We start from the raw sequence: 27,420 nt of genomic DNA, 5'->3' as shown, positions 1-27,420 counted from the left end.
AATGACCCTTTTTTTCCTTCTGGATTCCCTCTAGGCAAAAGGGAACAAAAATATCAACTTTATTAGTGGCTTGGCAAGGGTAAGGATCTACGGTACAACTTAGAAAAGAGAAATCTGCTGAGACCTGATGTCAAAGTGGGGGCCTCTCACTTCCACGCTGGAATCTGGGCTTCAGGATGAGCCATCCCAGGGATAGGATGGGGACTTGGGTCTGAAGGGCACTCACTCAACAAACTGCTACAGGGTTGGACACTGGAGATCACACACACCATCATGACCAGGGTAAACCCGGTTCTCCTCACCGCGCGGACAAGGGAAATGCAACGGGCTCTCCTTCACCCAGAAGGAAGAAAGATGTGGAAGCCTACGCCAGACGACCCGGTGGACCTATTCCTCTTTTTGAAGCCTGTAACCCTGCTCCCCATGAAAAGTCAGGAATTAATCATTTTTCCCTCACTGGGAAGGAACTAGCAGAGAGAAAAGACTCGAACAGGTGGCGGATGTCCTCCTCTAGGAGCAGATGAGAACGTAGTGAGAGTCATATGAACTCTCCCTCCAACAGAAAAGGTTGTTTTCTCTTTAGACAGGATTTGAAACAACGTTCGTTTCAAAATTTCTGAGAACTCCGAACCCAGAAGAAGTAATGATAGAACTTCTGGGAAATTGATAGTGCCAATCATGGTTCCTCAGCCTGGCGTAGTATTTAGGATGCCTCTCCAGCAGAACACTGGGCAGGAGGAAAGTGTGGTATTTGGAGGAGGAATCCACTATTCACAGGCTGTGTTCCCCTTGGAAGCTACTACCCTCTCTGTTTCTTCACTGATAAAATGCAAATCAGGGATGCCTGGGTGGCTCAGTTGGTTAAGCGGCTGCCTTCGGCTCAGGTCATGATCCCAGGGTCCTGGGATCGAGTCCCACATCGGGCTCCTTGCTCATCAGGGAGCCTGCTTCTCCCTCTGCCTCTGCCTGCCTCTGTCTGCCTGTGCTCACTCTCTCTGACAAAAAATAAAATAAAATAAAATAAAATAAAATAAAATAAAATAAAATAAAATGCAAATCAGCTGTCTTCCTTAGAGAGTTATTGGGAGAGTGATGGCAAACAGGGGCACCAGAGTGGCTCAGTTAGTTAAATGCATGACTCTTGATGTCAGCTCAGGTCTCAGGTCACAACTCAGGATCGTGAGTTCACTTATAACGTGTTGCATTCCAAGTTGGGTGTGGCACCTACTTAAAAAAAAGATGATAGCAAATAGTAGGCACTTGACAAAGGGCATTACTAACGTCTCTTGATTTTTCTATAGGTATGGATACTAAGAGAATAAAACAGAAAAAAAACACATTCAAACTAACAGGGGAAGAAAAAATTCTGGCTAAAGAATGAAACTGTACATCCCTCTGTCCAGAAAAATGAAGATTTTTAGTTGGAACCTATAGCTTTCTTTATCCATATGTACAGGTATGTGCAGGAGTGTAGCTGCTCTAATAGTCCTCTAATTTTTCTAAGGCTACATACTAAACATACCAAAGTATTTAATGTGCCAGGCCCTCTGGTAAATATATGGATATTACTTTCTTTCTCCCAAGAACCTGGAAAATAGTGAAGACTCAGTAAAATACTTGTTCATGAAATGAATAAATGATGCTCTTAGGAACATGATAAGGTATGGTTTATCTCTATTTTGCAAATGAAGAAAAGAAGATATGCAAAATAAGTTGTCCAAGGTCACATAGCTATCAAGAGTGAGAGCTAGGGTAGGAAACCAGTCCTGTATGATTTCAAAACCCTACTGTGCACACATGCATGTGCACACACACATGTGAAGCTGTTCATATGACACCGACTCTGATGTACACGTGCTTCTTTTATAAATCTGTGTTGTCATAGGGACTCTCTTCGTGTTGTTATGGTACGCTAGGTTTTTGGTTTTTTTTTTAACCACTGTCAAATTTAATTTGATAAATAAGTAGATAGAGGTCCTACAAAGGATAAATAAGTAGACACTTAATGTCATTTATGTGGCCTATATATGCAGATAAATATTTATTGTACCAGGCCCCATGGAAAACACAAAGATAAATCAAACTGTACATACTGGGTCTTTAAGGAGCCTCCAGTCTGGCGAGGGAAATAAATTAAGTACACAGATATTTATGATGCAAGGTGGAAAGATATAAATGCCTACATAGATATAAATACAGTGCTATAGAAGCTCAGAGATGAGACAGAGAGAGATTGAACACACATTAGCCAGGAAGATGAGATTTGACTTCATGAAAGAAGTGAAACATGTCTTGAAGGATGGGTTGAAATAAGATTTGTGTGGATTTAGGAAGGGAGTCCCAGGGGATGGAGCCAAGGGCGGAGATGGAAAAGCACAGGGTGTGGTCAAGAAATTGCATTTTAGTTTAAAAAGGGATAAGAAGCAAACTGTAGAATGAAGATTAGGAAGATAGGGGTAGAGGGTGGCTGGGTAGTGGGGAGGAGGGAGAGAGGGTGACACTTAGTGGTAGGCCAGAAGTTTAGATCTTGTGGTGGGGGATGGTGAGGGATTTAAGAGTGACTTGAGCCCTGGGTCAAGTGCTGTTTGAGGACAAGAATTTGACATTGATGTGTACAATGATGGGCCTGGGGAGAGCCTGGAGCCTGCTGGTCCAAGGAGAAGGCTCTCCCGGCATCCTAGGTGGGCAGTGCTGAGGGCTGGCCAGGAATGGGGTGGTAGCAAGAGGGTCAGGGCAGTGACCACCATAGCACTTTCGGATTCTACCAGGAGGTTTAGTTTCAGGCAGGGAGGACTGACTTGTTCCGTCTGAAGTCAGGCCGTTGTAGATGAAACCATTTAGAGAGCCCAAAGTTTTTTCAGAAGATTGTTTTTCAAAAGCAAAAAATAATAGCTAATATTTACTGAGCACATACTAGGTGCTAAGTATTTCTCTAAGTTACTTTATATATATTAACACAGTTATTCCTCCCAACCATTCTTTTAGGTAGGAACTAAGAAGTTTACAGAACAAAAACGCAGGCAACACACAGCAAACAAACGCAGGCAGTCTCACCCCCAATCCCACTCTTAAATACCTCACTGTATTGCTCACTATAACAAAGATGACACTCCTGTTTGGCCTATTTCTTTAATAGTTTTCCCAAAAGAGGTCTCCATACTTTCTCTTCAAGGCTGGCTTTTCTTAAGCTAGTCGTGATTTTACCAGGACTAGATAGATGGGCTATATACTTCCATGGTCCTAAAATAGAGATGTTTCTGTTGCAAAACTAATTGACTGCTAAAGGATCTCATTTGGCCTCATTAATGAGATAACTGCTTTGTGCCTCAGTTTCCTTATCTGCAGAATAGAGGCATTAACTGCATCATTGGATTTTTATGAGTGCTAAATGAAGTAATACAACTCCTCAGTATATTGCTCGTAAATGTCAGGCTGTGAAAGTTTGTTACTGGTCCATGGGGAGACAAGTAGAGCAATTAAGAATAAGCATTTAGAAACTTTTATGGCCATTTCCTAGAGTCATTTTAAATCTGTTAACCCTAACAGGAAAAACAAAACAAAACAAAAAGCAAACCAAAAGTTTAAAAAAAAATCAAACACCTGACCTTGAATTTTGCATTTTTTTTAGAAATTTAACTTTTCTAGTAATTAATTTTTATTGACTTTTACAAAAGCATTTGTCCATGACAGATAGGAAACTTAAAAACATACTGACACGTCATCACAGACAATATGGGAAGCATTGAGTTGACATGTATAAAACACTTAAAAAAGCACCTGGCACTTAGTAAATGCTTAATAAATGTTAGCTAATAGCAATAATAGTGCTGTAGTCTAACAAAATGAGCTATCTATCCCAAAGACGTATGTTCCTGAGATTTATCTTCCATGTCATTTTAAAGTTCATCCTCAATTCTGTTAAATTTCTTTCCTACAGTGGGAGCCATTAAGGGAAGTGCTACTGTACTCCTTGCTCATTCATCATATGTATCCGACACTGAATAGTTTAACAGTCAGTGTCTGCCATTGGTCCCAATGGGAGTATAACCAGCAAAGTCCACAGCCATTCTGGTTGTAATTCTGCCACAAAAGGTGACACAGTCTTACATCAGGCCCCAGCTGCCGAGGGACCTGTCCCCCTGACTCATCATCAGGCCGCAAAGAAAACCAGAGCTGAACAGTGGTTCAAGTGGTCCAGACAGAGTTTATTCAGGATTGTTACAAAAAGGGAAAGGGACCTCAGTATAGGACCAGGCTCAATTCCAAATACAGCAGAGGCAAGTGGGAAATTTAGGATCGGGGTCGGGGTGGGTGGATGGAAAATTACTAACAGAAACATCAGGGGCTGGGGGATTCTGACCGAATGACCTAACAGGTTTCCTGCTGAAGAAAGCCCCCATTGATCGGACTTCGCCTGGGGGATGCTAGAGAATGAGGAACCCGATCAGATAACAAAGGTCAGGGGTTCTTGCTAAAACTGAATGTTACCAGGAAGTGCACAGATGGGCCTTGGGAGAAGGTCCAGGAGCCTGACTAAAGTTTGATCAGGAAAGAATAATTGTGAGAGGGAGACCACCTACTCACCCTTCCTTTACCATCCTTCTATGTGCCTGTGGCCCTTTCCTAAGGAATGGCGCTGTTTAATAGTCCAGACATCATTCCGTCACTCTCCTTCAGGATCTCTGACCCCCTCCCTGATACTTCTGACTGACTGTAAGTTTGCATATAGCAGTTAAATGAAGTAAAAAGAAATTAAGAAGTAAAAAGAAAAATTCACTCCATGCAAGTGGTCCAGCCCATCTGAGCAGAGCATGCTGACTTCCCAGAACTGCCTGTTTCCTCCTCCTTCTAGTCTACTCTGTGCAGCCTCTCTTCTCCTTCCTCTCTTGAACCATGAGACTCACAGCGCCTTCGTTTCTGAAACCCCCTTGGTTCCACAGGGTCCGACTCTAGCCCGCCTCCTTGTTCTTCCGAATGAGTGCTCTACTCCTTCTGACTCACGAAGCTCTGGAGGATGTCAGGACGCCCTTGAGGTAACCAAAGCCACAATGAAGTATTGGAATCATAACACACAGGCCCAGGACATTTTTCCTAAAAAGACTTGCTTGGCTCACCAGGCCGGGGACCAAACTGAAACTTCCTGTGGAACAGTATGTGATGTCAGGACGCCCTTGAGGTAACCAAAGCCACAATGAAGTATTGGAATCATAACACACAGGCCCAGGACATTTTTCCTAAAAAGACTTGCTTGGCTCACCAGGCCGGGGACCAAACTGAAACTTCCTGTGGAACAGTATGTGCTGTGGGTCCTTTTCTCCAAGAGTTTTTCATCTGGAACAGGAGCCCTCAGAGTGCTAGGACGCAGAGCTCACACATTCTTTCTCCAAGCGCCAAGGGAGGGCGCCTCACCCGCTTCATCATTCACATCATAATAAAATCTCTTTGCCCCAGAGGAATGCGGCTAGATTTCTTTTGTTAAAATCTCATTAAAGACTGCCTCAGCCGATAATAATTTGTTAATAGATGGCAGTACTCTTTGGCTGCTAGTGGGTTTTTGTTCATTTCTTCTCCGGTCCCGTCCCTGTTGCCTGATCTCCAAGGCATTTGGTTGTCACTGAAGTGTGAGAGTCGCTGTATAGCCACGGCACACCACTCAGCGAGCAGCCCACAGTATCCGTGAGCAAAGAGATGTCTCATTAGTTCCCTTCCTTCCTTTTTCTACTTTTTACGATTCTTTCTATTGAGCTGAAAATGATGGCTCTTCTTATAAAGTCAGGCTAAATTCCCAGGTGTGGTCCTTGCTACTGGTTTAAGTTAAGCCTCTCTGCCCATGGTCTCTCCCTCCAGTTGCATCTACACAAAATCACCAAAGCAATTATTTTCAATTAAAAAAGCTGTTTAATGAGTGTCCATCCAGATGGTCACAAAATGCCTCTCCAGAGGCGTGTGACAGAGTCTGTGTGCGGGTGGGGAAGGGTCACTGTGAGAAGCACACAAGATGGCAGGGCGGGGAGAGCTTTAGAAACTGTAGCCCCCAGGGGCACCTGGGTGGCCCTGTCAGTAGAGCATCCAACTCTTGGTTTTGGCTCAAGTTGTGATCTAAGGGTGATAAGATCAGCCCCTTGTGGGGCTCTGCGCTCAGTGTGGCGTCTCCTTGAGGTTCTCTCTTCCTCTTCCCCCTCTTGTTCTGCCCCCCCAAACCAAATAAATGAAACTTAGAAAAGAAAAGAAACTGTAGCCCACAGGGATGGAGGGCCATGGAATGATTGGCAGTACCATGGATTCTGGCTGAACTGTGGAAGGTTCTGGTGGCTTTAAGCCCAAGCAGAGGCAAGAAGTGCTTTTACCCAGTGTCAGGTTTAGGAGGCCATGATTTCCCTTCATCAGATAGAAAGCAGGATGGGGTGAGGAGGAATGGGTTGTGTGTTTTCATTGGAACTGTGGCACCTGTCAGTCGTTTTCTGCCACCAGTCAGAAAGCAAACATAACTGCTGAGTCACACAGTCTTCCCATACTCTTTCCAACGGTGATGGTCCTAAAATCCACTGAATGCTATAAATATTACTACTACTGCTGCTGCTAGTAACAACATCAACAGCAAAGATTCAGCAAGTGCTTACTCTCCTCCAGGCACTATTCTAAGATCTAAGATTTTTACTTGTATTAATTTCTTTACTCTGACAATAACCTTCTGAGATAAGTACTATTACTATTATTACTATTCCCATTTTGAAGATGAGGAAATTAAGTGGTGAGCATTAGAACCCAAGCATTCTGACTCCAGAGACCGCCTCCTTATCTACGTAAACTCTTCATATTAGCTCAAAGTATATTTCCATTTATACTAGAAACCAGGGTCAGTCCACCTTCATGATCTCAAGCCACCATAATGGACCTTAGCTGGAGAAAGTAGTTGAATTGCTCTGAGTTCTTGGCAAGCTACATCACAATTACTGTTCTGCCTAACTTCAGACGTACCTGCTGGAGAGGGAGGCCCTCTTGTAAAAAAAAAAAAAATGACTTAGTAACAGTGGGGTCAGTGAGTGGCAGAGGGTACATCATGAATAAGGCACAGGAGCATGAAGAATTGTGGCTGGCCTGGCAAGGGGGACTTGGGATGAGGCAAGGAGGGGTCTTTAGCGGAGATAAAGTTGGCGTGTTAAGCAGAGAAACTTTGTGGGCTATCTCACAGGCCATCCTAAGAAGCTTGTATTGTGTGCTGAGGATTTTATTTTATTTATTTTATTTTTTATTTTTTTTATTTTTAAAGATTTTATTTATTTATTTGACAGGCAGAGATCACAAGTAGGCAGAGAGGTGGGCAGAGAGAGAGAGAGGAAGGGAAGCAGGCTCCCTGCTGAGCAGAGAGCCCGATGCGGGACTCGATCTGACCTGAGCCGAAGGCAGAGGCTTTAACCCACTGAGCCAACCAGGCGCCCCTATTTTTATTTTTTAAGTTTCTTTATTTCTTTAATTATTTAGTTAGTTTAGTAATCTCTACACCCAATGTGGGGCTTGAACTCATAACCTGGAGATTAAGAGTTGCGTGCTCTTCTGACTGAGCCAGCCAGGCACCCTTGTATGCTGAGGATTTTAATCAGGAGGGTAACATGATCATATCAGTGGTAACACTGCCAAAAAAATACCGGATCAAGGGCAACTCTTACTGTTGGAGCAATGCAAGAGAAAAATGATGAAGGCCTAACTGGGGTAGGAATGGGAGCAGTAGTAGAGAAGAAGGGAGGGGTCAGGCACAGAGATGGTAAGAAGGTGTAAGATTTTGTGGGTAGATATGGGGGCACACAGCAGAAGGAGAAGAGGCTGTCTGAGAAGTTTCTCAGGATTGGGGTTTAAGTGATTGGGGGGCTGCTGAAGCCAGGTCAAAGTAATTCAGGTGGAAGAGCAGACTCTGGGGGAAGTCTTAATGAATCCTGTTTGGGACATGCTGTGTGGTCCTGGATGGAGAACACTGCCGTGAGACTGCTGATCTTGCAGCTGGATGTGGGGATTTCATGCTCAGAGAAAGAGTTGATTCCAGAGACGGAAACTTGGAAGGTCCAGCTAAAGATGTCTGATGAAGGGTGCCGGTGTGGCTCAGTTGGTTAAGTGCCTTCAGCTGCCTTCAGCTCAGGTCATGGTCCCGGAGTCCCGGGATCAAGTCCCACATCGGGTTCCCGAATCCACAGGGAGTCTGCTTCTCCCTCTGACCTTCTCCTGTCTCATGCTCTCTCTCACTCTCTCTCTCAAATAAGTAAATAAAATCTAAAAAAAAAAAAAAAAAAAGATGGCTGATGAAGTGATATCGTGTGATTGTCCAGATCTAGAAAGAAAAGAGGGCCAAGCAGTAACAGGGAGGATAAGCTGGAGACTGTGGTATGGGACAGTGACCAGAAACATGAGTAAAATTCTGGGGCCCTGGTATTTACCCCATGTTTGTAACATCTTTGCAACCTGGCTGTTTCTTCCTGGTAGCAGCTGGTTAAAAAAAGGGGACATGGCCTCTGGGTTTGTCTTTGAGGATAGCAAAGGAGAGGGTAGCTGATGAGCTACTAACCTACTCAGAACCTAGTCTTGAGGAGAAAAGAGGTATGAGAAGTTGAATAGGCACAAGGGACAACTGTGAAGGTGAAGAAGGGCAAGCTGATCCCTGAAGGAGCATCTGGGAGATGCCAGAAGGGGAACCAGGGCCACCGGAGCTGGGCTGAGGGAAGTGCTTGCCTGGCAGTAGACTTCTGTGTTTTCTGAGCTGAAGGAATTGCCTTATCGTCTTCCAGAGGATTTGAATATTTCATGAGATCACACAAAGCTGACTGCTGTAAAAGCCCAGTTGCTGTTAAGGGGGCTTCTTCTTGTGGTAGACATGGCTTGATAGGCTCATGGAGGAACAGAGACTCATTCAGTATCCCCTCCCCCAGGACTGCCTCGAGAACTCTGTGTTGGGAAAGAAGAGGTGGGTTTGTCTCACCTGAGAATCTTCCCTTCATTTCTCCTTTTTGCTTCCCAGCTGCATAAAAATATACCATGAAGACACTTTGAAGCCTGGCGCATTGGCTTCACATTGGATGTCTAGGCTGCGTGAGATGTACTTTACAAAGTGTCCTAGATTTGTAAGCTCCCTAATGACAGAGATTGGAACGTCTACTTACTAAATTTTCTTTCGCAAGCCTCAAAATAGGCAAAACTTGCCTTCAAATCCACCTTTTCTTACCTTTCTGGAACTACTACTTACTATCTACCTTGCCTATAATTGCTTTCCTCTCTACCAGGTCCTCCTAAAGCCTACCAGTTTTGCGCTGTATGATTCCAAGACGAATTGTATGGCATTGCCTAGTGAGATCTTTGACTGTCTTGAGGACACAGCTCAAGTCAAGGAATGGCCCTGAAATGGCAGGATTTTAGTCATCAGGGAAGCAAAAGAAAGATGTCTGAGGAGGACTGAAGGAACCTTCACCCAGTCCCTGCAATCCAAGGGCAGTGGCATCTCCCAGTGGCCTAGATGGCTCTTCTTGCTCCCAGTGTAACCTTACAGGCCATTAAAATCAACCCTTGGTCACCATTAAAAAAAAACAATTGGCCTTATGTTGAAAGACAGCATGTCAGCCATTTGCCCTGGGTTGCTCTCTCGGCAGACCTACAGCTATCCCCTCAACTAAGGTTAACTTTCCCACAGAGATTTTTATATAAGGCAGAGTCATTTGTGCTCGTTGTGCTTGTGGGATTTTTCTACTTCTCAAGTAAATACTTTTGGTGAAATAGGTCCAGCTCTTTGGAATACAAATCCTTAGCTCGAGGTTGCTTGAGTGGAAATTTTTAACAAGCAGCTCCCTCAGCTACAGAGCCATGCAAAATGTGATTTCCTTAATGTGTGTGTTCCCACAGAAGCTAATAAATGGACATTACTCTAGTATGGACACATCCTATTACTCAGCTTGATCCTAATATCACTGGCAAAGAACCCATTTGCTGCTCTAGCAAACAGCTGAATTCATTATGTCCAGCTACATGAATAATCCCCAGACAAACTCTTGTTGACACAGACAGAACGCCGGTCTCTGAGGGACGACAGGGCTGCCAGGCAGGGCGGCCAGTGTTGCCGTGGTTCCTCCTGCTGTTCCCATAGTAACCCACTAATCAGAAGTCACCACTTGCTACTGATAGGGTGATGTATGGTAGACTCATGACATCTCGTTATTTCTGAGACAAAGAAAAAGAAAGGACACCAGGAAGGAAGGAATAATCTCTAGGTTTGGGGGCGGGGGGTGGTGAAACACAGAAGATGAAAGACTGCTGCCTTCACCACACCTGCCATCACTCAGGGAGCTGAAAAATAGGTCATCATTATGCAGCCACTTGCCCTTGACAATCCAGGATTCTCAGGCTAAATGGGCTCCCGGGAAGGACATTTGGTGTCCTCCTTGCCTTGGGGCTGAATCATTCCCACCCACACCCACACCCTTCTGGGTTGGGAAGACTTTCTTGGAAGAACTGCATGGTTACTCCTGTCCCTCCTTCTGGGTAGGTACAACCCCATAGGACAAATTTAGGGAGGGTTCCTGGGTTCAAGGAATGACAAGCTTTCAGAAAGATAGTACCTGTCATGCCCTATGAGAGTTCCAGTGACCAGTGGAGATTTTGCTGAGTGGCTTTGTCCTGTGGAGCATGATGGAACCTACCAGGCCGGGACCCTGGCAATCCCTTCTTGCCCTGAAGCTACCTCCATTTTCCTGACAAGTCCCAGACTGGTCAGAAAGAGGGTAAAATCATCCTACCAACCCACATATGTGCACATCTGAGGGTTAATTGTGAGAGTGTTCATTCTTACCAAGTGTTGTTGTTCCAGCTGGTTAAGTTCCCTATGTTTTCAGCAAAGTTATTTTCCTCCCCAGTTGTCCTTGGGCTCCAAGCAAACAGTCCACTCTTTGTTGAAACCTTCTCCACAAGCTCTTTCTAGACCAAATCTTTCAACCTGATGTAATTTTCTCCTCCTTCGTACTCTTACAGCATTTGTATCCTATTATCATTCCATTCATTCATTCATTCATTCAGTTAGTATCTATGGAGCACCTACTGTAGGTAGACTAGGCATCATTTTGGGCAGTGATGACAGTTAAGGACAAGACAGGTAGTGTCCTAACCTCATGGAGCTTACAGTCTAGCAGGTGAAGCTAGCCAGTAAACAAGTTCCATTATTGTTGCTCAGAGTAGGCTCAAAGATTTTTATAGCTGAAGGAATAAAAATTAGAATCCCTCCAAATTCTCTGATTCAGCCTGGCTTAAATTATAAGTATGGGTCACAGAAACGACCAACAAACCTAGGGTGGAAAGAATCTCTATCCTGATGAACAGTATCCTTAAGCTTTTCAAAGTGCTTTCCTGAAGCTGCCCCCTTCCGAACTTGTTGTATGATCCCCAATTCCCTACTTCTACTTTTCCAACCAGAATCTTTATTCTTTTTTTTTTTTTTAAATGGTTTCTCTGCCAGTCCGTCGGTACTCAGTTATAGATCCCAGTGCTTCACACATTTCTGCTGGCCAGCAGGACTTCCCCTGCAGCTTTTTTTTTTTTTTTAAAGATTTTATTTATTTATTTGACAGAGAGATCACAAGTAGGCAGAGAGGCAGGCAGAGAGAGAGGAAGGGAAGCAGGCTCCCTGCCGAGCAGAGAGCCCGATGTGGGACTTGATCCCAGGACCCTGAGATCATGACCTGAGCTGAAGGCAGAGGCTTTAACCCACTGAGCCACCCAGGCACCCCCAGAATCTTTATTCTTATAGAGCAGCTTCTCAACAGCTGCTTAATGTATGAGAAAGGAAAGCAATTCTATTGAGTTAATTCATACTAAGTGTGAACAAGTAATCCACACACAATCTTCACAGTGTTTTTCTCTTCTTGTAAGAGAATCTTTACTAACCCTAAATAATATCTAGATTTTTCAGTCCTCAATATAAATTGGAAAAAAGGCAAAACAGGAAGTTTCTATTAGGTTGTGAACTGTTGGTTCCTTGAGGACAGAGACCGTCTCATTTCGGGGTACCCAGTTACCCAGCCCGATCATTTGGGTACCTAATCAACACGTATTTAATTGAGAAGAATTCAACACACAGAGAGAGGAAAGGAGGAGGGGGGACGGGTGGAGGAAGGCTAGGAGAAGGGGGGTGGGAGGGAGAAGATGGGAGAGCAAGGGAAGTGAAGGGAGAGAAAAGATAAGAGGGAAAGAAGGAAAGACAGGAGGGAAGAAGAGAGTAAGGAAATCACAACGAGAGAGAAAGAGAACTAAACACAGCTCCAACTGTGGCATAGTTTCTTGCAGTCAAGGCCCTCATAGAAACAGTAGCAAGGAGGAATTTGTTCCAGTAGAAAGGGAGAAAATGTTGCTGCTTCCGAGTGCCAACAAGAGAATGGAGCCAGGAGATGCTGAGCCCTGAGGAATGTTATTGATCAAAACCATAAATTTCTATTTTCCAGCACGATAGAAATGATTCATGACAGATGACTGGCCTCCATCAATTAGCCTCCCTGAGGGACCCCTGGCCCAGAGGAATGGGGCCATGATCATCTAACAGTCACAGGAAATCGGACTAACCCTGTTAGAGTTATAAAAATTGATCTCTGTAGAATCAATATAATTAACAAGGCTGCATTCATCCATAGAAGGCTGCAGTGGAATTTTCCACTGAAACCAAACTAAAATGGAAACTTGAGAGAGAAGTGGAGGTCAGAAGGCAGGGAGCCAGGACCACCAATTTTCTTCTGGGTCTCAGGAAATAAAAGAAACTTTTTTAGATACTAAAGTAGCAGAGGCTGGCTACAGGAAACACAAGAGACCAAATGTTCCGGAATTCAGAGAGAAAGGGACTCAGGCATTCTGAGCAATGGAATCCTTGGGCAAGATTGGCCCAAGAACCAAAGGGAATTGACATCATTTTTGCCAAGATATACCTTAGGGGTATAATCTGTATACTCTGGGATTGGAATGCCCTAGATAAGTATATCAGAAATGGTTTTGCTCAGTCCAGGGCCAATAAAATTGTATGCATTCATTTTTTGGGAAGATTTTATTTATTTGACAGACAGAGATCACAAGTAGGCAGAGAGACAGGCAGAGGGAGAGGGAGAAGCAAGCTCCCTGCTGGGCAGAGAGCCCGATGTGGGGCTCGATCCCAGGACCCTGGGATCATGATCTGAGCCGAAGGCAGATGCTCCCCTGCATTTTTTTTTAAAGATTTATTTATATATTTGAGAAAGAAAGAGTGCACATGGGATCTCAAGCAGACTCCCCGCTGAGCACAGAGCCTAAAATGGGGCTCGACCCCAAGGCCCTGAGACCATGACCCAAGCTGAAATCAAGGGTGGGACACTTAACCAACTTAGCCACCTAAGTGCCACAAAATTGTATGAATTTAAATGCTTGCTTCCATCTGTACCAACAATGGAACTGCTTTGCTGGATTTAGGGTCAAACAGACTCCTGACCTTACCATTCACTGGTTTGATGACCTTGGTCAAGCTACTTAATCTCTCCAATCCTCTGTTTCCTCATCTGTAAAGTGGAAAACACTTTCTCTCTTCCTTGCTCTCTCTTTACTGTTTCGTGAGTGTTTTCTATTGCCAGACACTACGCACTCAACATAGAAGATCTTTACTCTTCACCAGCACCCCAAGAGGTAGGTATTCTTACTGTCTTTTGACAGGTGAGAAAAATGAGGCTTAGACATATTGCCACAATTTGTCCAAGGTCACTCAGCTGGGAAGTGTTAGAGCTGGAACAGACACTCGGTCTACCTTCAAGAGCTCACAGTCTCAAAGTGGGCGGCTTTGCCCCTCCAACTGTTCTAAACCATGGAGCTGAATGAAGGTGGAGAAATTCCATCCTTCTGTCCAAACAGGAGCACCCTCCTTCTCCATCACAACCAGATCTGCAAAAAGGAAGCTCTCTCCTGCTTATTTTTCAGTTACCAAATGGCAAAGGAGATTTTCCTGGGTTTTGTTTTTGTTCTGCCTTGGTGGTATCGAATGATCCTGAACCTACAGATTGGGAAACACAAATCTCAGCCCCCAGGTCTCCAGTGAGCAGCTTTTGTATAAGGAACTGTCATTTATCAGTTTGCCTCGGTACCCTCCCCAGGGTGAGGGCATTGCCAAAACATGGTCCCTGTTTCTGTGGACTATCAGCCGCTGCGACCTTGGAATTCAACCTCTCTGGCTTATTAGAACAACAAATTACCCAACATGAGAACTGCGGTGAGCATTCAGATGGAAAACGGTCTCTTTTTTATGAAGTGATTTAATTAGGAGCCATTTTCCCATCAGCTCAGTTGTCAGAGCATGGCTGGGGCAGCCACTGAGAAGAGCATTTGGTCTCTGCCTTCCTGGCTCCCTTCTTTCTGCTGCTGCCTTTTGGAAAAGGAGGAAACTGAAACCCCGCTAGGAAGGAGCAGTTGAAGCAGGGAAAGGAGACAGATCAGGCCCGAGGGCCATTTTTTAAGATCTTCTGTGAGTCCACCCACGGTCTCGGTCTCGGGCTGTGATTCCTCAATTTGTAGCCTGAGTCTCCAGTACAAGGATTTTTTTAAAAAACCTTTTGCTTCTTGTGCTTCTTCCTTCTGCTCCTTGCCCCTAGCTATGACCTCCTGCAGCCCCAGTGGTTAAGAAAACAAAATGAATTTCAAAGGTATCCTTGCTGAGAGTGAAGGACTCTGAAGGGTGTTTTGTGGTGGAGGGCTAGCAGGAGGCTGAATCCAGCTGGGGCTGTGCTGTTCAGGGCTGAAGAGTTTCTAAAATTGCACTGGAAATCTAATTATGTATATTTTTTTAAAAGCCTGGGTCCCATTCTGGAGCAGCTTGATTTTGACATTTTGGTTGCAATCCTATTTTTAGCATTCAGATAAACAGAATCTTGATCTGTATGGATAACATGTCATTCTACACCATACATATGAGTTTCCATCCCCACTCCTAGAGTTGGGACTATCATGGCAAGGGTCCCCCAGGTACCAATAAGAATTTTTTTCCTGGGGTGCCTGGGTGGCTCAGTGGGTTAAAGCCTCTGCCTTCAGCTCAGGTCATGATCCCAGGGTCCTGGGATAGAGCCCCACATCGGGATCCCTGCTCCACGGGGAGCCTGCTTCATCCTCTCTGCCTGCTTCTCTGCCTACTTGTGATCTCCATCTATCAAATAAATAAGTAAAATCTTAAAAAAAAAAAGAAATTTTTTCCTATTTTCCTAGAAGAAAAGGGGTAAGGATGAGGTTTATGATTAGCAATGGAATATATTGCAAAAATGCATATCAGTGTTGAGAGGATCAGAGCTCGATGAGTTGAGACTAGAAAGAATTCATGGAGAAAGTGATTTCTGAACATGGTTTGAAAATATTTGACAGATTTGTAACTCCCTTAATGCATATTTAAATTTTTTCTTTTGCTCAAGAAAACCAAATAAATAGCTACAAATTCTTTCATGAAAAGTGGCACAGAAATGTAATCTTTCAAAGGGAAATATTTGTTCACACTATTGTAAGAAAGCATTCCTTTCCATTTGGTGTATGGTTATGAAGGCAGATGAGTAACACTGTCCCCTTAAAGCAGTGTTTATCACAAACTGAGGTGGGCTGAAATCTGTAGTGGCTTGTGAAGTCAACTGAATGGGCCATGACCAGCACTCTTCAAATGGCTATAATTGAATAGAAGAGTAAAGAACAGAAAACGCAAGTTGGTCATTGTAGGTGTGCTTTTGCACACACGCTGAGTCACAGTGTAAAAGGTAGTCCTTACTGCTGTTCATAGAGCTCTAACTTTGGCATCAGAAGACCTCGGTTCTAATGTGGGTTCTCCCATGAACTATGTAACCTTAAGTAAGTTCTTAATGTCTCTTTTCTAAACTTTCCTTTCATAGCATCTGTAAAACGAAGGGGCCTGGTAAAATCCCAAGCTTCTGTGATTCCACAAAATAAGAAAAATATAAATTTACTCTTGCAAAACTGTACTATGTCCCAAATCAACTAGAAATGGGTTGAGAGTGTTTTGAATTAACTGCATTGTTGCTCCTCCCATCCATGTAGCTATTCAAAATTTGACTGAGAAAATCCTCTCCATCCACTAGCCATATTGTCAAAAGAACTACTTATTTACTGCAGGTTTTATGGAAAGGGTATATCAAGACATGATGACATTTTAGAAATAAATATGTCAAAGACCAGAAGCTAGGCACAAGGACTTGCTGGTGGTAAAGTATCTCCTCTACCAATCTCCTCATCCTCCTGAAAAAAGAAATATAGCAACAAATACAAAGCTTTGTGGAGCTCGGGGCCATGCCGTGTGAATGTTACAACATGGCTCTCCCTGGCGTTTCCCATTCACATGGAATGTCCTGTGCCATGTTCCAAAACCAACGCTCTCACCAGTTCTGCTCCACAAGCTACTCCTCACTTCTTTGCATGGGAACAAAGGTCTGACTTTACCAAAAATGGCCACCCCTCCGTCCTCAAGTGTGCTCTGTCACAGCATTGCTCCATGGACCAGCCCGGGTCTGAGTCAGAACTTCTCTGAGAGGTCACAGCCATCACTCCTCATAGAAATGCACTTTCCGATGGCTCGCCCAGTGTTCTGTATATCTGTTACCCCGCAATGTCCTTGACCCTGGTGCTCTCTTGCACTTGAAATGGGGATGTAATGGAACTTAAATCTTAATAATTGATTATGGCACGATTATAGCAGTTATTATAATGTTTTTGTAATTATGTCATAATTTGCATGCCTTTTTTACTACACTGCGAATGACCTGAGGTGTGATTTAGTCATGGGTATTGTCAGATTCCCCAGCAGCAGGGGCACCACCTGGCATATTCTAGGCCCTCCATAGATGTTGAAGTTAAATGGATCACTGGAGAAGAGAGAAGAAGTGTATTATCTAAAATAATGACTAAACTACTGGTGTTATTATATTTGGGATTTTCTATTTAAAAGTACTATTATGTGTACTATCAAAGAAATTCACTTCTAACCTAAGGAAATTATTGAGATTTTTGGGGACTTTGGCGATCATCTAGACCTGGGGTTCACAAACTATGGTTTGTGGGTCAAATCCAGTCCACAGCCTGTCTTTATAAATCAAGCTTTATTGGAACACAGCAATGTATTTTCTATGGCTGCCTCCATGCTACAACTGTAGAGTTGAGTAGTTGTGACACAGACCATATGACCCACAGAGCCTAAAATATTCACTCTCTGGCCCTTGACAGAAGAGGTTTGCTGACCCCTGATCTAGACAGAACATCACTCTGATTTTATACGTAAGGTAAGTGAAGCCAGGAAGAGGAAGTGACTTGCCCAGGCTCATGAATGATATAGCTGAGATGGTACAGTAAGTCCTCACGGTCCTGCTTCTCTTCTTGAATACCACTCTTTCTTCACCTGAATAACAAAAGCTCAGTCTGAAGATTTGATTCAGAGGAGTCAGGAAACCATCTCCTGTGATCCTCTGCTTTGCCAAGTCCATCTTCGTGAGCTTCCTGTCAGAGATGATGGGCAACGTCCTGTTTTTCCACGCATGTCCCTTTGAAGGAGGGACAGGGTCTCAGCCGGGACCTGAGCTTTGTTCCCCTTGCATTCAGGCATCCTGGGGCATGTTTGGAGAATCATGACATGGGCCTCCTAAGGGGCTGTTCCTATGGGCCTCCGGGAAAGAGTTCACTTAAGGAGCAAAGGGTAGCGTGGCATAGATCTGAGGTCCTCCCTCCAGGCAGTAAGTGCCTGAGTCCTAGAGAGGGAGGGCTGCAATCAGGAAAGAGTGAAGACTCAGTGAGTTCAGCAGGGGCATCCAGGGTCTAAGACAGCACAGGGGACTTGGGGCCCTGGTGCTGGTGGCTTTGGCACAATGTGTGGTGGTCTGTGGTTGCTCCAGGGGACTGCTCGGGCATATGGGACCTTTCTAATAGAACCCAGCCCAGCCAGCTGGGGCAGGACTGGAGATAAACGGCAGATGCTAGTGAGAGGTCAGAAGACTATGCTACATACCCCCCGAAATGCTCATTGGGGTCCCCTAGAACCAGCAGAGAGGACTCTGAGGGGGCCGGAGGGCTCACAGTAGCAAATGGGGCTCAACAACAGAAATGTCGTTTGCTTATTTGTTTGTTTTTTATCCCTGGCTGGAACAGCAGGTAGCAATGACAAGCGCCAATCCTCTCCCCGCCTCTGCCAGTTTGAGAGTGCCATCAAGGCGAGTCTGGGCTCGTCCCCAGCCATACCCTCAAAGGTGGACAGGTAAGCCTCCAAAGCTCTATCGCTGTTTATTAACCCTGGTTCAGTAGGGCAGGGATGTGCTCCAAGTCATTCAGCAAGCAATTCCCTCCCTGTCAGACACCGCCAGCCCATAAATACAGCCACCATCGTGGATGGCTTTGGCACAGCCAACCTGAACTTGAGTGGGGTCCAGAGAAATGGCTTTTGGTCTCTGAGGGACAACACAAAAAGAAAACAAATGCTTGCTTAACAACTGCGATTTGCATTCATGCTAGGAAATACTGGATTGTAAATCTAGGGCTTAAAATTAGTCAGAAAGGTAAGTCCATCCATTCCATGTAGGTGGTTATTGCCACGCAACTCAAGTACGTGGAGGAAGGTTAAAAATGGTGAAATAGAGCAGGGAGGAAGAGCAAGCGGGGTGTGTGGTATGGATGAGAGAACTTCTGACAACCCTTTGCTGGTCTTACACATCATCCTGCACGGCGACTTGTTTACCCACAAATGGTGTCTCAAAAAGAGTGAAGCTGTGTCTTAAGAAAAATCATCCAAGGGACACCTGGGTGGCTCAGTCAGTTGGGCAACTGCTTCTGCTCAGGTCATGATCCCAGGGTCCTGGGATTGAGCCCCGAGTCGGGCTCCCTGCTCAGCGGGGAGTCTGTGTCTCTCCCTGCCACTCCCCTTGCTTATTATGCTCTTTCTTCCTGTCAAATAAATAAACAAAATCTTTAAAAAAGAAAAGAAAAGAAAAACTTTGGAAATAAGACCAGAATTATTGTGTGTGCCATTTGATGTCATGCCAACCCATTGTCTCACAAGCCCACCTGAGTATCACCCACCGTTCCAGGGAGGAACTGGGATTTACTAATTGCTAATACTGAAGGCCAGGGCTCTGGGAACTTAGATGTTACCTTGAGAACACCCAGAGTTGCAGATGACGTTTATTCAGTAGAAATGCAAATGAAATCCATCCAATAGCAAACATAACCCCCAAAGGTTCTGATCTTACCCCTGCTAGGATGTTAACTAGTTTTCTAACATCCTTTCTTTCAGCGATCATAGAAAAGAGTCTCTCGTATTCTCCCTTGATTTGGCTTTGGCATCCTGCTGGTTCCCTTGCTAATGAATTGAATAAATCTTTGACTCCACGTCTGTGTGAGAATCATATTTCTAATGTTTTACAGAAACCCCTCTTCTAAAATTCGCTGTGGGCTTCCCTGTCTGCAGTTAGCCATCTTATTTTCCATGCACCATAACAAACTGGACTCATCTGGCTTTCATTTCTCGGCTGACAGATTAGACAAAGTCTCTGTTTTAAAAAATGAAAGGTCCTTTCATTTCTACTTCGAAGCCAATTCACTTGAGCAAGTTGGCTGGTGACCTTTGGGGCCCAGCGCTGTCCTGGTTAGTCCATGAATAACAGAAGAAAGGTCACAGCCCGTGTCCTAACATATCTTCCAGGCCACCTGGGGAGATGAATCACATGCATTTTTTAATAATAGTCATCTGTGTTGAGACACAGCCATGGTATGCTCAGACCGGTTAGCTTACCTGATTTTATTCTAGGATCTAGAAGAAAAGGTAGCAAGAAGGATGATTGTGGCTGGAACAAGTTTCTGCCTCTCTTGGCGCTCACCCAAACTAATCGGCCTGGGAGATTGATTTCCCCTCCAGCCAGCATCTTGTTCAGCATTTCTGCTCATCGTGCTTCTGGCATTGCTTTCTCAGAGGACTGTCCATCATTCCTAAACTCTCACTGCTCCTCTTGATAAATTAGCAGACAGATGTTGGGATGCAGAATGGAAATTCAGAAAATATACCCGATACACAGAGTCGTTCCTTCCTTCTTGTTACCTTTTTTCTCACATAAGAGAGAAGCATCAGGCAGTATGGCTGTGAACCAGGAGGTGTGTGTGTGTGTGTGTGTGTGTGTGCGTGTGCATGCATGGGTGTGTGTGTGCACACACACACGTGTGTACGTGCATGCATGTGTGGGTGGGGGGAGCACCCAGGGTAAAAGGAAGAAGATTCCTGGGTTGAGTTTGAGGGGAGAAAGCTCCTAAACAGGCCCATCTTTGAGGAATATTTGGGAGAATAATGCTGATTTTACGGCCTCTTCGAGGTCAGAGAAAAAGGCCAGGGGATACAGTGTTAATAGAAAGAGACAAGGCAGAATGACAGGGGTTTGGCACCTACATGTTTGTTTGGATAAGAGGCTAAGAACTGAGTGGGCTAAAGTGGAGAGGAGGGGCAGAGAAGTCCGCCACACTTCTGTGAAACTATTTCACAGATGAAACCCAGCTGGGGTCTCCCAGCCCCTTCACATGCAGAGAAGATTTGTTTGAACTGTCTGGAGGATTCAAAAGCTAGAGCCCTCTTCCAAATTTCTGTGAATTATTAAGGGATCAACATGATCTTGTTCCGCTCTGGCACCAACGTTCTGCCCCTCCTGAGTTCTTGCTCTCTGCGCTGTATCTTGTGTCTGTTCCTTTCTTTCCACCCTGGCTTTAATGCAAGCATGGGAGATCTTGATCCCCATTCCACAAAATAACCATTCACACATGGAGATGGAGGAGATTTATATGCAGCAATATAAACAATTTAAAATTGAATAGTAGAAATAATGCTGGGAAAACTGGACAGCTACATGCAAAAGAATGAACCTGGACCCCTATCTTATACCATATGCAAAAATAAACTCAAAATGGATTAAAGACCTAAATTTAAGATCTAAAATCATAAAATTCCTAGAGGAAAGCACAAGCAGGAACTTTTTTGATATCAGCCATAGCAACTTCTTTCTAGATAGGTCTCCTGAGGCAAGGGAAACAAAAGCAAAAAGAAACTATTGGGACTTCATCAAAATAAAAAGCTTCTGCACAGTGAAGAAAGCAATCAACAAAACTGAAAGACCACCTACAGAATGGAAGAAGATATTTGCAAATGACATATCCGATAAGGGATTAGTATCCAAAATGTATAAAGAACTTTTAAAACTCGACACCCAAAAAACAAATAGTCCAATTAAACAATAGGCAGAAGACATGAACAGACATTTTTCCAAAGCAGACATATAGATGGCCAACAGACACATGAAAAGATCACTTTTCATCAGGGAAATGCAAATCAAAACTACACTGAGATATCACTTCACACCTGTCAGAGTGTTTAAAACCAACAACATAAGAAACATCAGGTGTTGATGTGGATGTGGAGAAAAAGGAAACCCCATGCACTGTTGGTAGGAATGTAAACTGATACAGCCACTGTGGAAAGCAGTATGGAGGTTCTTCAGAAGGTTAAAAATAGAACTACCCTGTGATCTAGCAATTGCACTACTGGGTATTTGACTAAAGAATACAAGAATTCTAAGTCAAAAGGTCACATGCACCCTGATGTTTATAGCAGCATTATTTACTATAATAGCCAAGATATAGAAGCAGCCCAAGTGTCCACCAACTGATGAATGGATAAAGATGTGTGTGTGTGTGTGTGTGTGTGTGTGTGTAAACACACACACACACACGAATATTATTCAGCTATTAAAAAAGAATGACTCTTGCCATTTGCTACAACATGGGTGTACATGGAGGGTATAAAGCTAAGTAAAAGAAGTCAATCAGAGAAAGACAAATACCATATGATTTTACTCACATGTGGAATTTAAGAAACAAAACAAACAAGCAATGGGAAAAAAATAGAGACAAACCAAGAAACAGACTCTTGACTACAAAGAACACACTGATGGTTACCAGAGGGGAGCTGGGAGGGGAACGGGTGAAATAGGTGACTGGGATCAAGGAGCACACTTGCTGCGATGAGCACCAGGTAATATACAGAAGCGAATTACTCTATGGTACTCCTGAAACTAATGTGACACTGTATGGTAACTAATTGAAATTAAAATAAAAACCTAAAATTTAAAAAATAATAAAATAAAAGTGAGTAGAAGATACTCCCTCTCTTAAAAGTCCTTTGACCACTCTTGGGGCACCTGAGTGGTTCAGTCATTAAGTCTCTGCCTTCGGCTCAGGTCCTGATCCAAGGGTCCTGGAAACGAGCCCCACATCGGGCTCCTTGCTAGTCAGGAAGCCTGCTTCTCCCTCTCCCACTCCCCCCACTTGTGTTCCCTCTCTTGCTGTCTCTATCTCTGTCAAATAAATAAATAAACTAACTTTTAACAAAGCAAAACAAAACAAGACAAAAGTCCTTTGATTACTCCACCTCATTGCTCTGCTGGCCCCCATATCCTCTTCGTTGTTTTATGCAAAGGCAGGTGGTACAGCACTTAGGAGCATGGAAGCCAAGCCTAGAGTGTGTGTTCTAGCCTAACCCTCCCCAGCTGTAAACCTAAGGTAAGCCACTTCACCTTTCTGTGTCTTATTCTTCTCATCTGTAAAACGGAGGTAATAACCCACCTAGGTCACGAAGTAGCTGTGAGCTTAAATACACAAGCCAAGAGGCACATTGAAAGCTGTTCGCCACCATTAGTCATGGAGGAGATGCAAACCAGAACCCTGAGGAGAGGCCCCTTCCCACCCGCTAGGATGGCGAGCATAAAAAATTGAGATAATAACAAGTGCTGGTGAGGATGTAAAGAAATTAGAACCCTCCGATTACATTACAGCAGAAATGTAAAATGGTGCAGCTGTTTTGGAAAACAGTCTGGCAGGTCCTCAAATGGCTAAATATAGTTTCCCTATGACTCAGCAGTTCCAGTCCCAGAGACAGGAAAACATGTCCACACGAGAACTCGTACCTGAATAGTCACAGCAGCACTACTGGGGACAGCCAGGAGGTCGAATGATCACCTGCCGAATGGGTAAGCAAAAGGCGGTCATCCCATGTCACAGAACACTACTCAGCCCCCAAAAGGGATGGAGTACCGATGACGGCTGTAATGTGGGAGAATCTTGTAAACATTGCGCATGACAGAAGCCAGTCGTGAAAGACCGCATGCTACACGATTTGGGCCGTGCGAAATGTCCAGAATGAGGCAACCTATAGAAAGTACGTTAGTGATGGTTAGGGCTGAGGGGCAGGGTGTTGATAGCCAAAGGAAATGGAGTTTCTTTTTGAAGCGATGAAAATGTTCTAAAATTGACTGTGGTGACATTTGCACATATCTGTGAATATTCTAAAAACAACCGAATTTGGGCACTTGGGTGGCTCAGTCAGTTTAGCATCTGCCTTCCATTCGGATTACAATCCGAGGGTCGTGGCATGGAGCCCCAAATTAGGCTCCCTGCTCTGCGTGCAGCCTGCTTCTCCCTCTCCCTCTGCCTGCCACTCCCCCTGCTAGTGCTCTCTCTGTGTCAAGTAAATAAATAAAATCTTTTTTAAAAATTAAATTGTATACTTTAAATTAGTGAATTTTATGATAGATACATTGTATCTTAGTAAAGCTGTGTTTAAAAAACAAAACAAAACAAAACAGAAGATTTATAACAATGCCTAGCACATAGGAAAGTTCAGGGTCCTGAGGGGAACAGATGGCATATTTAAATGAGTTGTTAAGGAGAAATTAATTAAAGGTGTCTTTTCACAAAGGTGTAGGCAGGGTTGGGGGAAACTGACAAGGTGGAATGCCCCAAGGGCAAGGCAAGGGAATCCAAGGAATGGGGTGCAGTAGGAGGGGGGCACGAGAGAAAGCAGCCACTGCCTACCCACACCGAGCAGGGAGGAACCAGAATGAATGCCTCCTGGCGATCACTCCTCATCTACCAAGACGCCCCATCGTCAGAACCCACTGGAAAGCCTGAGCCGCCCACTGAGGAAGCATAGATGTAGTCCATACAAGTCAGCCCGCTGGGCAGAGGTGATTATTATTATGTGGGCCAGCAACCCCACCCTATCTCCTAGGGCCAGCTTTTCCTACTAAATGGTCTAACAAGGTAGTTTCTTAAAGATATTTGCTTACTCAGAGATTTGGGTGTTTTTATGTTGCAAAATATTTGCAGCCTTTGGCAAAGACGCCTCATAAACATTTCCTTAAGGTAGCTGGAGAAGGAGAACTAAAACATCAGAATGTTTCTCCCAGGCTCTCCAGAGATAGTGGGAATGGCTGGCTTGTGGGGCGGCACCTTGTCCTCCAGCCCGCTGCTGGAAGTGACGACAGTGCATGTTCAATAGAGATGGATTCTGTTTCCTCTCTAGGAACCATACCTGCAGCAGCCTGAATTTATTCCTCCTGCAGGTGTGGCTCCCTCTTGATAAACTGGTAAATTCTTATTTGGATTAAGGTCTGAGCAGAAAGGGAGTATGGCTACCTGCTATGGGCCGAATGCTGGCTTCCCTGCCCCCAAATCCATATGGTGAAGTCCTAACCCCCAGGACTCCAGAATGTAATTAATTTGGTGATAGGGCCTTTAAAGAAGTAATTAAAGCAAAATGAGGTCATGAGGGTGGGCCCTAACTCATTATGATTTATGTCTTTGTGAGAGATGAGGACACAGACAGACACAGAGGAGAGACCATGTGAAGACACAGAGAAGGGAGCCTTCTGCAAGCCAGGGAGAGAGGTCTCAGAAGAAACCAACTCTGCTGACACATTCATCTTGGACTTTTAGCTTCTGGAGTTGAAAATAAATTCTGTTTAAGTGACCTAGTTTATGATGCTTTATTATGGCAGCCCTAAGCAAATTAATACACTCCCCATTCCAGAATGTTGTCCCACTTTCTCCTCCAACTCATGCCCTTCTTCCCTTTAGAAAGTTGAGGAAAAAAAGCTACTCGAGTTGTACTTGGGGTTTTGCTTCCCAGTTCTGACCTATGTTACTCCTAGGATGAGTGTGTGGGTGGCTGTACCAATATTCTGATTCCAATATACATCCTGTTCCCTAAAATCTAGGAGTATCAGCAGAATCACATTTCATTTAATTTCTCTACAACAGATTTAATCTGTTCTGAACCTCATCCTTCTTTAGTTGGCTAGAAACTCAATCTCAGTCACAGGTAGGGGTCTCCTTTCCAGATTTGTGAAAAGAAACTGGGGGTCTTATAGAGTTACAATATTTAGGGGGAGGCCTAAATATTGCTTGAGGAGGGCAGTTCTCTTGCTTTCATACTATTATAAGGGCCTATTCAGCCAAAGCAGCCCCACCCCGGTTGAACTGCCATTTTGTTGTAAAACTTAAATTGACTCTGCCCCCCCCACCCCCCACCAGGGGAACTTACTTAAAAACAAGTCCCGGAAACCAGTCCCAGGTAACAAAGTCCAAATACAAGGGTGGGTCAAGGCCAGTTGGAGATATCAGATCAGTGGAGGGGCGCATACTGTCTCCTAGCTACCAAGGAGTATGGGACCCACCCTTTGGACACCTTTGGGGCGCCAATTCTGACCAAGGTGATAGGCTGGGTCAAATGTCTACTAGGGTAAATTGTAATTCAATTGGTCACCTGGCATAACTGTGCAGCTTTATCTGTGTGTTACAATTTCATTGGCCACCTATGCGTGGCCAGGCCCAACCACATGGCCTTTGCTCTATAAAAGTTAGCCTGTAAAACAGAGGGGGGTCGTCCTCTCTGTAAGGGGCGGCCCTGACCGGTCTGTTTGATGGTCGGTTTGATTCTCGATGCTTGGCGTGAAATAAAGCTTTGCTTGACCTTCGCTTTGTATCAGTCTCGCTCCTTTAATCACGGACCCATTATTGGGGGACCCATTATTGGGGGACCCAACACTATGCTTGGCCTGGTGGTGGTGGTGGGGGGGGGGTGTCTTTGCAATACCCTTCCCAGTCTGGAAGAAACAAGACCTCGGAATCCTTCCTCTTTGGCTGCCTCTGCCTCTTCTCCTCCAACCCTGGACTCAGTATCCTTCACCTCCAGGGTAAGTCATCGAAGTTCTCTTCCTGGAAAATGCTGCTTCACCTTCCCCTCCAAGCTCTCCATGGATGGGGAACATAAAGGACTGGTTAACTTGGTGGGAATTTGCAGGAACATCTATAGCAATAAAAACAGAACCTAAATTAGCATCACCCGGCTTTGTTTTGATGAGCATAAGGAAACTACCACACTCCTTTCACTCAGAGAGCCATATTTTTATCATGGTACAGCTGGAATTTTGTCATGGAAGGAGCTAGGACAGGATTCAGCCGGCATTTCCTCTAAGTTCAGATTCCTGTGGGGGACAAAGGCAGGTACAGATGATGGCTGCTGGGTGACATTCCCTTCCACACCCAAGAGCCTCAAGCTGCTTTTCCAACTAGGGGAGCTAAGTCAGCACAACCAGATTTAGTCTTTGCCTCAGGTTTCATAACAGATAGAACAAAACTGAGATCTCTCCCTGCCCACTCGCTGTGGCTGGGAAGAACCCTGTGACAGCTTCTACACACCCATCCCTCCTCCTGCCGACCTCTTTGCACCTCGTGCAGCGATGCATAGGGGAAAAAGTCAGAAATTCTAGTTCCAGGTGCAGAGTGGCTACTTTCTGGGAAATGAGGAGGATCCCGGAGAGAAGTTGCATTAAAAAGCATGAACTTGCCATCATGGTGCCCAAGCAGTGAGTGGTGTGGGCGGCAGTAGGGCTCGCCTGGAGCAGGGTTCCCGGCGGCCTCACTCAGCCCCCGCGTGCTTTTGATGGACAATGCCTTCATTCCAGTGGCTCTTAGAAATTCAGCCTCCTGCAGGAAGCCTTCTTGGGCCTGCTAGAAAATGTAGGTTTTCCCCTCCTACCCACTGCCTTCATCGCTACCTCTAAGACACACACACACACACAAACACACACACGGTGTGATGTTTCATTCTGTTATTTGTTTGAAAGTTTGTTCATTTGGCCCTACAGAGTTCCAGAATGCCTGCCCTGTCCCGTCCCTCCCCCAGTGCTCACTCTGAGGATTTGCCACTTAGGAACTGGCACATCAGGTAGTTGTTTGGGGTGATGGTGTCAGTGTTCCTCTTCAGAATATCTGAGTAGCTTTCTTGATGGACAGTGGTTTGAAAAATGCAACAACGAACAAGGTAAAGTGTTGCCCTCAGCCTCACAGACAGATTTAGACAACTACAGGGAAGTCTACAGGATTAAGTGTGATAGCAAACTGTGATTTCACAAAGATGATCATTTAAAGGGGGGCTTGAAAGAGGAGCAAGAGTTCAGCAGGGGTAGAAGTGGGGACTGGACATTCCAGGCATAGGAAACGGGATGGCCAAAGTCTCTATCCTTGCTTCATTTTCTTCTAGCATTTAGC

This window comes from Martes martes (genome assembly GCF_963455335.1).
Source record: "Martes martes genome assembly, chromosome: 15".
Lineage (NCBI taxonomy): Eukaryota > Metazoa > Chordata > Mammalia > Carnivora > Mustelidae > Martes > Martes martes.
Note: the sequence above shows the minus strand (reverse complement) of the source record.